Below are 14,321 nucleotides of genomic sequence, written 5' to 3'. Positions count from 1 at the left end.
TGCCCTTATGAACATTTACCAGCGCATCCATATGACTAGTTTACGCCTAAACACCACAGTTACTATAGTTATTGTTACTACTGAAAACCATAATAAATACATCTGGGATTTATTTATCTTCTTTTAAAATTCTTTATTTGATGACGGTTCAACTATACACCAAGGTTAACACTATTTTATTGCGGTAATACGTCTATGGTGTTTGGCGTAACCTGGTTACAGTGGTAAATATTTGTAAAGGTAATATAGCATTCGAGCCTACTAGGTCGACGCCTGGGTAAACCCTGGGTAAACATAGGCTAATTAAGAGTTATCCAGTGTTTCATACTGTTCATACAGTTCGTGTTTGCCATGAGCTAGAAGCCCAATTAATCCAGGGTAGAAAAATTACAAAACTACATTTACACCCAGGATTAATGTTCTCATTTACATATTGAGGTCGACAACAGTGATTGAACGAAAGCAACTCATGACGGATGCTTCACCTGTTTGATTATTCCTGAAAAGGTAATTCTGTTCTGGTTGCGTTTTTTTTTTTGTGTTAAGTCTTTCAAAAAATAAAAAAAGCAAGGTATGGAGACAGTGCGAGAAAGTTTCTTTGATTGAACAAATCGTATGAATATTTAATTAGGTAAGCACTGACGCGGTTATAGTTAGTAGCCTAGTCTGTCCATTCTGTGCACGCACAGACGCAAAGGTCAGTTTATGATGGAATTTAAGAACGCAAGAGTTCTAAAAACGTTATTTAATTGTTTGTTTGAACTTCTTTTAATATCTTGGAACGTCGCGTCAAGCGCAAGGGCGCTGCAAAAGACCCGCAACGGTCAAACACGTCAGGCGTACATGTTTACACAGAAAACGTGCACTCAATTATCCCATTCCGCTAAAGGGCTGCAAACTGAATGTCATGACCCAGGGTTGTAAGTGGTGCTAAACCCCTTTACACGTGTGAAACGTTGCCTAACCCAAAGTTAAGTGTAGTTTGAACTTGAAGTGTATTTACTGTAGACAGACCGATGTTGTGACGGAGGGAGCACATTTCACATTCTACTGTCGAGTGTTTTATTCCTGATAAAACAATCTTCTCACTCGCAGTGACGCTCGAAAATAAACAGTTACTGTTCTTGACCTAAACACAGCGAAGAAAGTGGCGTCAAGCCCATCCTTGTTTCATTTGTTTAGATCTACATGTTTTTGAGGATATGAAAAAAAAAAAATTCCCAAGAAGTTCACTGACGTCATAACAAGCCTTTAAGCCACACTTATTGTAAAAGCGTGTTTTCTTTTCCGCGTTGTATCTGGACAACGTGCCAGATCTCCGTCCCTTCCGGTCAGTTGTTTCATCATGCCGTTTTTACGGTAAGAACGTGATCCCGTGTGATCCGTTTACATCACTCCGGATTTTTAATTCGTCCAGCCAGCGGCTGCAGCCCTCGTTTGTTCGAAAACCCCATCATCCGCGCCATGTCATCGTCTCTTGTCGGTGGCAGATTTGTGTGAGTCATGATTCAGCCTCCCTGTGGTGGAAGTTTAATCAATTAAGTTACTATACGACTTCTGATTTGCAAATATGTGTGGTTTATGAGCGAGACTGTCCAGGGGCTGTTTTGAACTTGTCATCCATTCAGCATGGAATAATTGATGATTATTATTTGGGTAAAAGTAGTAAAGATGTTTTTCAGACATACTGGTCATACAGCTATGGGTCAGTGATGCCAGTGCTGATGTGAACAGTCAGCCTCCCCATCCTCTTTCTGTGTCACTGTCTGCCCTGTCCTGTGTCTGCATTGCTCATGGACTCAACACACACACACACACACACGTGCACACAGACATACACCCATTCCTCCAGGTGCAGATCCCCGCACCTGTTGAAGTTCCTCTCTGTAATTAGGACAACACAATTATTTTTCGAAGGCAAAGGGGGAAGGAGGGGTGACTGGGTAAACAATGGAGCGCTTATTCTCACTGCTTGCTTTCTTTTTCAACATCTCTCAAGTAATGATAGATTCTTGCCTCTTCAAAGCAACACAGGTTTCCTACAAAACCGCTGAGTCAGGAAAGAGAGAAAGGGAGGGTCTCTGTATGTGTCGGGATGTGTGTGCTCACTCTTGTCGACTGTGTTTTTGAGCGTGAAAGACAAACCAGCTCCATATAGAGTATTGTTTGATGTTTAAATGCATGTTCACATTTTCTGGCACAAGCATGTGTGCACAGTCCGACAGTTTTAATCTGCTTTCTCAATGAGTCCCCATTCTGAAGCAACATAGGGCTTTCCAAACTGTGACCCAAATCACCTGATCCTTCAGGCCACCAGCTGCTCCTTAGCTTCTGAGTGTCATATCTTATCTCTTGTTCAAGGATAACAAAACATGAGATTGACATACTCTAAACAGAATACACAAAACAGAACTGAAACAAAATGCCATGAGTTTTAAAATTCTCATTCAGAAATCAATCACAGAAATTCAGAATCATCTATATATCTATCTATCTATCTATCTGTCTGTCTGTCTGTCTGTCTGTCTGGGGCTTCATAAACGCAGGAAATAATCAGTCTGTTTATAGGAAAAGGGACAGAGCAGTGTGGAAGAAAGGTAAATTATGTGAAAAGTAATGAATAATTTTTTTTTAAATGAAGCACTGCGCCCCATAAACACAATCAAGCCTAGAAAAAAACAGTCAACCTCCCCTTTAAGAGTTTATATCTAACCTTATTAATTATTAGTTTTTGTTATAAATGTGCTGCACACTTCCAAACATCTATTTACAAAATTTGTCTTTAATTAAAAAATCCTCTTCATTATGTCAACAAATAAAGATGGCGAAGAGTATAAATGGAGACGTGTGTGCACAGTAGATGTGTCTGCAGTCAGTGCGGTCAGTGAGGTCGAGCTGCCCTGAGTTTCCTACCCTGCTCTGACAAAGTCAGTGTGTGTTTGTGTGTGTCTGTGTGTGTGTGAGAGAGAGAGAGAGAGAGAGAGAATTTATCCTTGCATATTTGTATGTATTTCTATCTGTGAGGAAGGAGGGTGTGAACATGTGTCAGTATACATTTACACTATTACAGAAGCGAATCCTTGATGTGTAATAGAGAAAATGAAATGGACTGTGTGTGTGTGTTCGTAGTCAGTGTGTGTGCATGCATGGGAAAAGGAGACTGTGTGTAGGTTTGGGGTTAGACACGGGATGAGTAAATCACCCAAGCTCTCCTCTGGGACCGATTCACTTTCTCCTGCTGCCAGGCGGATTACGTCATCGCTGCCCACCGTATTAGAAGAGTCCTGTGATGTCATACCAAGAGGTTATCCACCGGTGACGCTCTCGTTGGATGTCTGAACATCACCCCCTCAGATATCCCTTTTACCTCTCCCTACATCTCTCATCTAGCTTCTCTCACTCCACCCTAACCTTTGCTCTGCATTTCTCTTCCCACCTTTTCTTGCCCTTCCTTCTGTATGATATTAGCTCTCTTTCAGGTTTGCCTTCCCTGGAAGTCTCCACTCTGGTCTCTGGTTTAGGGGTCTCGTCCAAAATGCACACCACACCCCGACTCCGCGCTCCTCTCGTCCCCTCGTTTCTCCTCCGCTCTGGGTCTGGGCAGCGGTGGAGGGGTCAGCGGTGCTGCTGGTTGGGGCTGTGTTCCGACAGACCTGCTTTTTCTGTCGTGCTTTTGTTCCGTTCTGCGTCATCGTGTTGACTGAGTGGACCCCACACTTACCAAGCAGTTGTGTGCGAGGCCTCGGCCTTACACTGAGCCATGTTAGCGGCTGTAATCTGATGGCGGTGTTTATTTTATGTAGGCTCTCTTTGAAGGCGCTGAGAAAGTCTTTGGCCTTTTTGTCCAGCGCTTTGGCTGCCCGCGCAGAGGTGCTTGCAGTGGTAATAGTCAGGAAGAATAATATTTGCTTTCACATTCACTCAAAACATGTTTTTTTTCCATATTAGTGTCAGAGAGGGGAGAAAGGGGACAGAAGGGGAGCTCTCGCTCTCTTTCTTTCTCTCGCTCTCTCTCTTACTCTCTTTTTTAAGAGAGTTTGGGGATCTCTGGGCCCTGGCTGTGGTGGCAAGCCTGCATCTACTCCATCAACCCTTATTACGCCTCCACAATCCCATAATAGGTACTTAACCTCTTCACTGTGTTTGAGGCTCATGGCATCACTCACTGTCTGAGAGCAGGCGCTGAGCCACTCTCACTTTCTGCTTCTCTCTTACTCTCTGTTTTCAATTCAGTTAATCCAGTCCAATTACCAATCCAAAGCAAGCATGATGATGGCAGACGCTGTTTGCGTCCAAGTCGCAAATTCAATTTTTGTAGAAAGTAGAAATGGAGCTAAAACAATTTGCGAATTGAGCAGTGTTTTCATCCCATGGGAAAGTGGTGCAAAATAAAAATGGATGTTGTAGCCACTGGTAAAGCCACTATTAAATGAATTACTATTAAGTTTATTAGTAATTAGGTGCATATGCCTGTGAGCAACATCATATTAGACATTTCTGGGAGGTTATATAAGCAATCATTTTGTTGACAGGCATTGGCACCGGCATTTCAAACCCTGTGATGTTAAGACTTGTTTTTTAGAAAATATATCTGGAACTACACTACCTTCAAAAGTTTGTAGTCGGTAGGATTTTGATGCATTAAATTCATCAAAAACGTCAGCAAACACATTAAACAGGATTTAAAGGATTGCTATTAATGAAAATTAATGTTTCTGCTGATATACAGAGAAAATTCAAGAATTTAGTCCTAATATCCGAAGCAGTTTTGCTTTCAAGGTAAATGTATTTTGTTTTTAAGGATGTTTTGATATTTGTCCTGGCAGACAAGATGAAATATTGATTAGTTAACTTACATTTTAACACATTTTATGTATGAGGCAAAGTAATATGTTGGCAGTACTCACTATGTTGGAGGAAACAATCTGTCTTTATTACTGTCAAAACGTTTCACACTGATTTTCTCCCATTGTGTACTTGAAATCATAATGGTCTTGTAAACTGTAAAGCAGGTGTGCTGTATATACTGTAATTAGTAAATAAAGCTTGTGTACTTGTCTGTTTTATAGCATTGTTTTATAATCTATGAAAAATCTCTTCAATAGGGCTCTTTGTGAATGGCTGCATGCAGTAGGGTGTGTGTGTCAGCATTTCTGTGTGTGATCTTGGAAAGCCCTCTGACATCACCTGTTAAACTCCAGTGATGCGTTCTCATTCAAGTAAATTACAGCGTGCCATTTGTAGATCATTCAGTGGGCGGAGCTTGACACTGAGCCAAATGACAGCTTTCTCTCCACATCAGTGGCTACTAGGGTAAAGAAAACATTAGAGATCCTTCATTCTTGCTTTCATCCTTTTAAGTCTTAACAGGAGATGACAGTTCTTTCTTCCTCCTATTCTGTTCAACAATATTACATTATCCAAAGAGGGTATTGCAATTTTTGTCTCTTTTTCTTTCTTTTTTTACTCATTACTTCTTGCATTTATCCAGATGACCACAGTCATACGACAGCTTTAGCTAGCTGCTGTTTGGAATCAGTCTCTTGTCTTTTCCCAATCTCCTCCCAGAACTGATCTATACAAATTCAGCCCAAATATAGAGAGAATGATGCCTCTTTTGTCAAGACTGTGTGTGTTCTGGGTGGGAGGCATATGGCATGTGCTTGCTTAAGGCCCGGCGCAGTTCAAATGATGATGTAACACCAGGAAACACAGGGAAATCAACCCCGGCGGTCCTGTAATCCAGTCCCTCTTTTTTGATTATATTCTTGCCCATATTGTGTAATTTCTTTTTTTTCTGTTCAGATCTATTAATTTATTCAAAAATACATTAATTGTACAAACAGTGTTTAGATATGTTTAGGGGCATTAAGTCAGAAAATCTTGATGTCATAATATTTCACTCAAAAATGTAAGTAGTTTGGCATAATTTTTATTATTATTATTTAATGTTTGTTAAAATAGTCTTAGTTAAAAAATGTTTGTCTGTAAAATCATCCAAAATACACCATACCCATGATCAAATTGATTAATTTATTAATGAATGGTATTTGTACAAAAACCTTTTACACTGCTAAGTATTTCATAAAAACATGATTTCAAGGTGTAAGGAATATGTTATTTCTTTTTTATTTGATGGTTACAACACATGACAGTTTTAGGGTCATTCAGTACAAAAGTATTCATGTTTTTGTTGTTCTTTTCTTTAACCAATAAAAGTTAGACATTTCTAAGACATACAGTATCTCACCGTAATGACATCACTGAGCTTCTGGATGTTAGACACTTGGTGCTAGTCCACCTTCTGCTAAATTGAGTTCAGGACTGGAGACATACTTGGCGACGCCATCAGCTTCACCTTCAGCAGTTCTCATCTTGGCAGTGTTTGGGGTCATTATCATGTTGGAAAACAGACATTTTGTCCACTTTCTGAAAGGAGGCATCATGTTCTACTTCAGAAAGTCACAGTACATGTTGGAATCCATGGTTCCCTGAATGAAACACAGCTCCCCAGAACCAACCGCACTCATGCAGCCCCAGACCATGATGCTACCACCACCATGTTTGACTGTAGGCAAGACACAATTGTCTTGGTAAACCTCACCAGGGTGTTGCCACACATGCTGGACACCATCTGAGCCATACAAGTTTATCTTAGTCTCATCAGACCACAGGACATTGTTCCAGTAATTCTTGCTCTTGGACCGGTTGTCTTCAGCAAACTTTCTTGTGAGCCAGCTTCAGAAGAGGCTTCCTTCTGGGATGACGGCCATGCAAACTGACTTGTTGCAGTGTGTGGCCTATGGTCAGAGCACTGACAAGTTGACCTCCTACTTCTGCAACCTCAAAAGCCATGCTGACAGCACTCATGCATCTGTTTTTTTTAAGCCAGCTTCTGAACCTGATGCACGGCACGAGGACTCGACTTCTTTGATCGACCCTTGCAAAATCTGGAAAACCTCTGTATGACCCTGGCCACTGTACTGTAACTCAGTTTCAGGGTGTTACCTATCTTCCTGCAGCCCATCTTTGTAGTAAGCAACAATTATAATTCTCTAATCCTCAAATCCTTCTTTTCTATGAGGTGTCATGTTCCTCAAATCCTTCTTTTCTATGAGGTGCCATGTTGAGCATCCAGTGGTCTGTATGGGAGACTGTACTCAAAGCACCAAATCTTAAATGCTTTAATACAAGATACACAAATTTGTATGGTCCTGTCAAGCAGACAAAAACATGAGCATGATGAATAGGACTTGTAGCTTTGTTGTCACTTAGGGTGTACTCACTTTTGTTGCCAGCTATATTGACAATAATGGCTGTATGTTAAAGGTCCCATGACACGGATTATTTCCTTTTCTTTAAATGCTTTTTAATGTTTCCTTAGGTGTACTTATATTGTTAGTATGATTTTTACATTTAAAATTTAGAAATAAAAAGCATTTTTATATCCTGACATTAGCCCTCTGGCTTGAATGATCTGTTTGAAGGGGCGTGTCTGCTGTGAGACTCCGAGTAAAACACAACTGTTGTGATTGGCTGACATTTTTGCATACGAAATGCATTCATGTGGAACCCCTCTCAAATATATATATATATATATATATATATATATATATATATATATATATATATATATATATATATATATATATATATATATATATATATTTTTTTTTTTTTTACTCTTACACCTGTCGAGATTAACGAATCGTGGAAGTGTTGATTATATAATTATTTTTTTGATCTTTTCCCATCACATGAAAGGCTGCAGTGATGAGCATAGAGTAGACAGAGTCTGTTTATCGCGTGGATGCAGTGATCTCATCATTATTTCAACACGTTATTATCTCACAAAATGCTTTCACCACAGCAAACAGCAAACACATGAATACAGTAAGAGCTCCGTTGTGCAGCATAACAGCGTCATTCATTGTAAAGGCAGTTTGGGCAAGTGTGCAGATATACTCGCGATGTGTAACAGCTCCGGAAAAAAGCGAGCGTTCTTTGATCGCTCTCTGTAGTTAAATCACAATTTAAATAACAGATTTGTTTCATGCTACTAAGAGAAACAACGTGAAGTTGATCGTTTAGTCACTGGCTTGATTCACTGATGCATAAACAGTATTAAACGATTTAGAAAGAAAGTCTGTGTGAACTTGAATGATTAGCTACACATCAGAAATCACTGATCGCAGATCAGGCATTAATGAACACTGTTCCTCACTGTTTGTGCTGGTGCTGTCGAACCCATATCATAAAAGTCTGTTTGAAACTAACGCCTGTGCTGACATTGCGACTGAATTATATGTAAATATTTGGGCGGGCAAAGCAGAGAAAGGGGAGGTAACAATTCTCGTTACAACGTCACAACGAGGAGATTCAAGATCAGCCCGTTTGAGCTTCCATTTTCTCAAAGGCAGAGAAAGATAGAAAAATCTCAATTTACACCGATTCAAATTTCTAGAAACTTGGAGACCATATACAGGCTAGGGGAACTCATATTAATCTTAAAAAACCTCAGAAAGTGAAATTTTCTTACAATTAATTAAAAGTTATTTTCAGAGGAGAGTAAATCTATACTGCCATACAAAAAGCACATTGACTACTCTAAATTATATCCAAGTTTAATTTCGATAGTATTGCCCTTGAGAAGATATACTAAAATGGTTGCCTAAATGTGAGGGGTGTACTCACATTTGTGAAATACTGTAGATTTTTATTTGTCATTGGCCTGCCTCTTAATGTAATTCTGGGGTGATCTTGAGTCACCTGGCTCAATGTGATTTGCAGTGAAAGTCCAGTGGATTGTTTGTTACAGGGTAAAGACTCTGATCTGACATCATTGGTAGCACGGTGACAGACAAATGGAGCGTTATAGGGGCTGTCACTGATAGAATTAAATTCAGGTTGAGTCATGCTGAGGTTGGTGAGACTGATCCAGTCATGAACGTTTGAGTAATGCTACCCTACTGTACCATCAAGTGTCTGTTTTCATTATCAAAGATTTGACTCTTCTTTGATGTCTTCCTCACCTCTGCCCTTCCTCTAATCCTCCATTCCTTTATCCACCCCCTTTCCCCACTGTCTGTGTCTCTTCATGTTTTTTTTACTTGTCTGCTGTCCTTCAGGGAAATTCCCTCTATCAATGACTCTGCCATTCCTCACATTCCTTTCATACCTAAAAGGATAAGACGATGAAATGTGATGGAATGTATGTGTGTGTGTGTGTATGAAGATGTTTAATGGAGCATCTCGAGCAAGAGATGGAGAGGTGCTGAGTGGGTGGTATTAAAGGACTTTTTAGGAAGAGGACGTTGTGCTTCATTGATCTTCTTGACCATGGGAGGCTAATGGGCCATGTAAACAGAGGTGTAAATATAGATCGTCATTACTACATAAAATATATTTCATTGACAAACACAAAGAGGGGAAGTGAATGAGTAAGATGGAGTGGGATTGCTTCACCTTGTGAAACTGACTGGTCGTACTTTAAACTCTTGACTTCCTGTTACATGAGACATACCTTTAAGTAAAAAGGCTGTTTTTCATGGCCAGCTGAAATAGCTATGTGTATATTCACTTATCCTGTCCAGAGTGCACTTTTAAATGGACAGTTCACCCAATCTGTTAAATTCTGTCTTATATTTATTACTCCCATGTCATTCCAAACACCATGAAAGTTTAGTTTGGAAAACAAATGAAAGATATTTTTTATAAAGCCTGAGAGATTTCTTTCCCTCCATTGAAAGCCCACTATGCCAAAACTAGTAGTATACTATGTAGTATAACTATAAAAACTTTTGTGTTATTTTAGTGTACTGAACCTCAGGAATTCTTGGTTCCTGTAATCTACATTAATTCATTTAGCCGAGGCTTTTATCCATATGCAAGATGCTGTGTGAAGTCGTGTGTGTGTGTGTATATACAGTATATACATACAGTACACAGACACACACACACACACAGTGCTTAACAAATTTATTAGACCACTTCCACCCAGTGTAAGGTCTGTACCAAAGCTGAACTAAACTAATAGCATTGGTGATTACCAAAATCTATTTTTATGTGTCTGTAATGGTTAATCCACCAAATATCTGTAAACTCTTTAGTCACAATAGTATCTGTAATGCTACTTTCCATGAATTGAATTAATCATGAATTTTCAAATGTACTGTTTTACAAGAAAGAAAGCAAAAAATAGTAAAGAGGTTTTTTTTTTTTTTTTTTTTTTTTTTTACCCAATTAGGGTCAATAAATAGTCTAATCAATTTGATATCACTATTATCACAACTTGCTTTATTTCTGGCATTGTTTTTAGGTACTTTTCCACAGTATCTTTTGTTATTGACAATAATTGGGCATCTGAATAAAAAGAAAATTTTTTGACGGAATATATTTTTAATTTTTATTTTAAAGCCTCATCTTAAACTGTAAAATGAGTTTTAGTTCAGTGTGTGATTGATTGACAGATGAGATGGTGGTCCTTTGATTGTTGTCTGTGCTGGATCTACCAGCAGAAACACACATCCATGTTCAACAAAGAGGACCACTGGCAAATCTGTGGCAGCACAGGCAAAGAGCCAGAACCACCATGAGGGTGGCATCAGACCCCACATGATTACATCTCGCAAGACAAAACACGAGTTACCAAATAATGAGTTGCTGACGGCCCGGTGCCAATGAAAAGACTGGCATAAGAGGTAGCTGTCAAACTGGGTTAGTAAGCTCAATGGCCTTCTGAGGGGCACAATGATAACTGTCCCTCCCTAAAATACTGGTACAACTGCTTACTAAAATCTGAGATGATATACATTTGGTACAAAGGAAGGATGTTTTGATTATTTGCTCTAGTGTGGATTAAATATTAAGTGATTTAAGGCTTCACATAGCAAGAGTCTTATGGAACTTTCTGCTGGTAGATCCAGCAAAGGAAGACACAAGGAGATTCATTGATTAACAAACAATGGAAATGCCCAAGTTATTGGAAAGTAGAGATTAGTGGTCTTTGTTTTTTGAGCCGATTTAGTGTGGGACTAAATGGCACATTTTTGTAAGCGGTGCGGATGTTGTTTGGAATTAGTCACACGACCGAGAGCATGAGAATGCCCTCCAAAGGTTTCCCTCTTTCATATCACCGGGGTCACAATGAAAACCCAGTCAGTGGGACAATCCGATGACGTTGGAGCATTCCAGAATCTTTTGTCTCCTATTGCCGATACATTCTGACCCTCTTTCTCGTGTTCCCACTGTCTCTCTGTCAGCCCACATCAGATGGCCATCGTATCTCATCCTGCTTTATCTTTACTTTCCTTTCCTCTGTTTTTAAGCAGTGAGATTCCTCCTTTAGAAAACACACAGTCCTCCAGTTAGCCCTATGTGACACGGGAGGGGAGCAAAGGGGGGTCCAGTAAGGGGAGGGTGCAGTGCATGTGTAACAGAGGGTCTCCAGTAAGGGGAGGGTGCAGTGCATGTGTAACAGAGGGTCTCCAGTAAGGGGAGGGTGATGAGTTTGGCCTTTGACCGCTTATGACGCTTCTCTCTTGTGAGCTATCAGACGAGCCTGACAAAGACATTGAGAATGCCCAATGTCTCCTGGGTGTCTTTTTTTAGCTACAAAGAATGTGCTAAAAATAGCTCCACTCATGCTTGTTGTCTTGTTTTTTTTTTTCTTTTGTCCCATCAGTCTTTAATTCTTTTTCATCTGCCCTTGTTGAAGTTTCTCAGAGAGAGAAAGAGACATACCATACTAGTGACCAGACCTGTTTACATATTTCACCCTGGTTCCATCCGCTTGTTTTTGTTATTGTTTTGCAATTGTTTATGTTTAGCCCTCTCCTCCAACACCTACTCTTCCGCCGAGATAAAGAGAGATGGAGAGGCGGTGAAAGACAGAGAGATGAAAAAAGAGATGGAAGTCAAACAGGCATAGACTGCAATAAAAATATTATTATGTTTTGTCTTTTTCTGCCGTAAAACATCTCTTAAAATAAAGATGTTTTATTAAAAAAGACTTGAATACTAATGATAGTTGTCCATAAGTCCTTTGTTTGTCTGGAGCAGTTCAACTGCCCCTTGTTCTTCAGAAAAAATCCTCCAGGTCCTGTATTCTTTGGTTTTTCCAGGATCTTCTGCATATTTGACTCCCTTTCCGAAAGTGATTGATTTTGAGATTTTATTATTTAATTTTTTCATTTAGTACTCCCCTTCAGAAGCTACATAAAATATTTGCTTCTTAGTAAATTTATGTATATGCCTCCCTTTTTTTCTGAGCAAGAAAATATTTTTTGAGTTTGAGATACAGACAAGACACATACAATGACAGGTGAGGAAAGAATGTCAAAGCCGACTAAGAGTGTGATGGTCAGCAGTCCTGTGTTTGAATACTTGTACTTTAACAGACTGAACTAAAGTCTGCAAAATGTTAACATGCCCATGAGATGAACAGATGAGACGCAAGGAAAGGGGGGTGAGAGGGTCTAGAGAGTATATGGAAAGACTTGCCCACCCTCTAAAACGTCTCTTTTTGCATGGGTTTCCCTCCATCGTCATTCTGCTATCCTACTTTCTTCCTCTGTCTTGTTCTGTCTTTGACCTATTGCTCATTCAAATATGTCATTATTCCAGTGCATGTTGCAAATATAGTATGTGTTACAGTAAATGGAAATGAATAGAAAGTTGCTTTTGTTTCCTAATTAGTTTTTCATTATTTTAAGTATTTAATTTCACCTACGGTCCTGACCACAATGCATTTTCATTCTCTCTCATATCATGTTAATGTCTCCTAGTGAGCAGCTTGCATCAGAGTGTGTGTGTATTTGTGTGCGTCAGGGTAATATCTGAACATTCCTGCCAAGCTCTAAGGACCGGAAGACAGCTTCTGCCGCGAGTGATTTGCAACTACTTATTACCGTTTAGGAGAATGTTCGTAACCAGATTGAGCCATTGTTTGTAAGTGTGTTAAGGAAATAAAATATCATCTGGAAACTCCAGTACGTCAGATTTTAAGAGATAAATAATCTTAAATAATTTAGTTGTTATTCAACTGTGTGTGTGTGCGTGCGTGTAAGACATTTGGCTCAGTTACATGATCTGCATTTGTGTGTGAGAAAGTGGGAGAATTATATGGCTGGGAATCAATACAAGTTTTCTTGATTTTTATTTTATTTTATTCGATTTTTACTTTGGGTTTATGTTAGTTACAATTCCCAAAACAAACTCTTTCTCAAGTGTTGCTATAAATTATAAAGAAAGATTTCTAAATTGGAGCATTGTGAGAATATTACTTAAAAAAAAATATCATAGTATATCAATTGAACAACGATTGAAAAAAATAAAACTGATAACAATTGAACTATGCAGTTAATTACTATTTAACAGATATAATTATCAGTTCAACCAAAAAATGAAGTGTTAAAGGGTTAGTGCACCCAAAAATGAAAATAAGGCTGTTTTACTCACCCCGTGGCATCCTAGGTGTTTATGACTTAAATTTTTTAGACTTGGAGTAAAAACATAAAATTTGATCTTTCAAGTTGTTTAATGCATCAGTCCAAAAGAAGTTAAATAAAAAGATGCCATCCATAAAAAAAAGTGTCTCACACAGCTCCAGGGTGAGATCAAAGGCCTCCTGTAGCGAATCAATGCGTTTGTGTAAGAAAAATATCCATATTCAGAATGTAATAATCACTTAAATCTAGCTTGAGCTCACTGTTGTAAATGGAAGTAGATGGCAGATGACTTAAGAGGTTGGCTTTGCGCATTCGCCGCTCAGAAGTGATGCACACAGAAATGCAGTGGAGAAATCGAAACAAAAAAATGGTCACTAATTAGAAGTACAATATGAGGATTTGTAAATAAGAATGTCTTAGGATTTCAATGCCAAGAGGAGACTGTTGTTCCTTTGCTAAAGTAAGGAAACTTTTGCTTCTTTTGATCCTGTAAACAAACGTTGGTTTTCATATACACCTAGGATGCCTCTCAGTTGAGTAAAGAACAGCCTCATTTTCATTTTTTGGTGAACTAACCCTTTGAATCATTCAAATGACTACAGTGGTCATGTATGTTTTTTACACTGGTAACCACATTTGAATTTGATTCGCTAACAAGAATCAGTTCATAGGACAAGGTTATTCAAATATTGCCCTGGACAGCCAATGCGGTGCAGAGTTTGGCTCCAACCCTGATCAGAGTCACTTGTCTGTGATTTTCTAATGATCCTAAAAACATAGATTAGTATGCTCAGGTGTGTTAGAGCTAAACTCTGCAGGAAAGTGGATCTCGTGGTCCAGATTTAAAGGTCCCTGATATAAATGTTTCATTCT

The sequence above is a fragment of the Carassius auratus genome, chromosome 41 (assembly GCF_003368295.1).
Source record: "Carassius auratus strain Wakin chromosome 41, ASM336829v1, whole genome shotgun sequence".
In the NCBI taxonomy this organism is placed as follows: Eukaryota; Metazoa; Chordata; class Actinopteri; order Cypriniformes; family Cyprinidae; genus Carassius; species Carassius auratus.
This window is presented reverse-complemented; position numbering follows the sequence as displayed.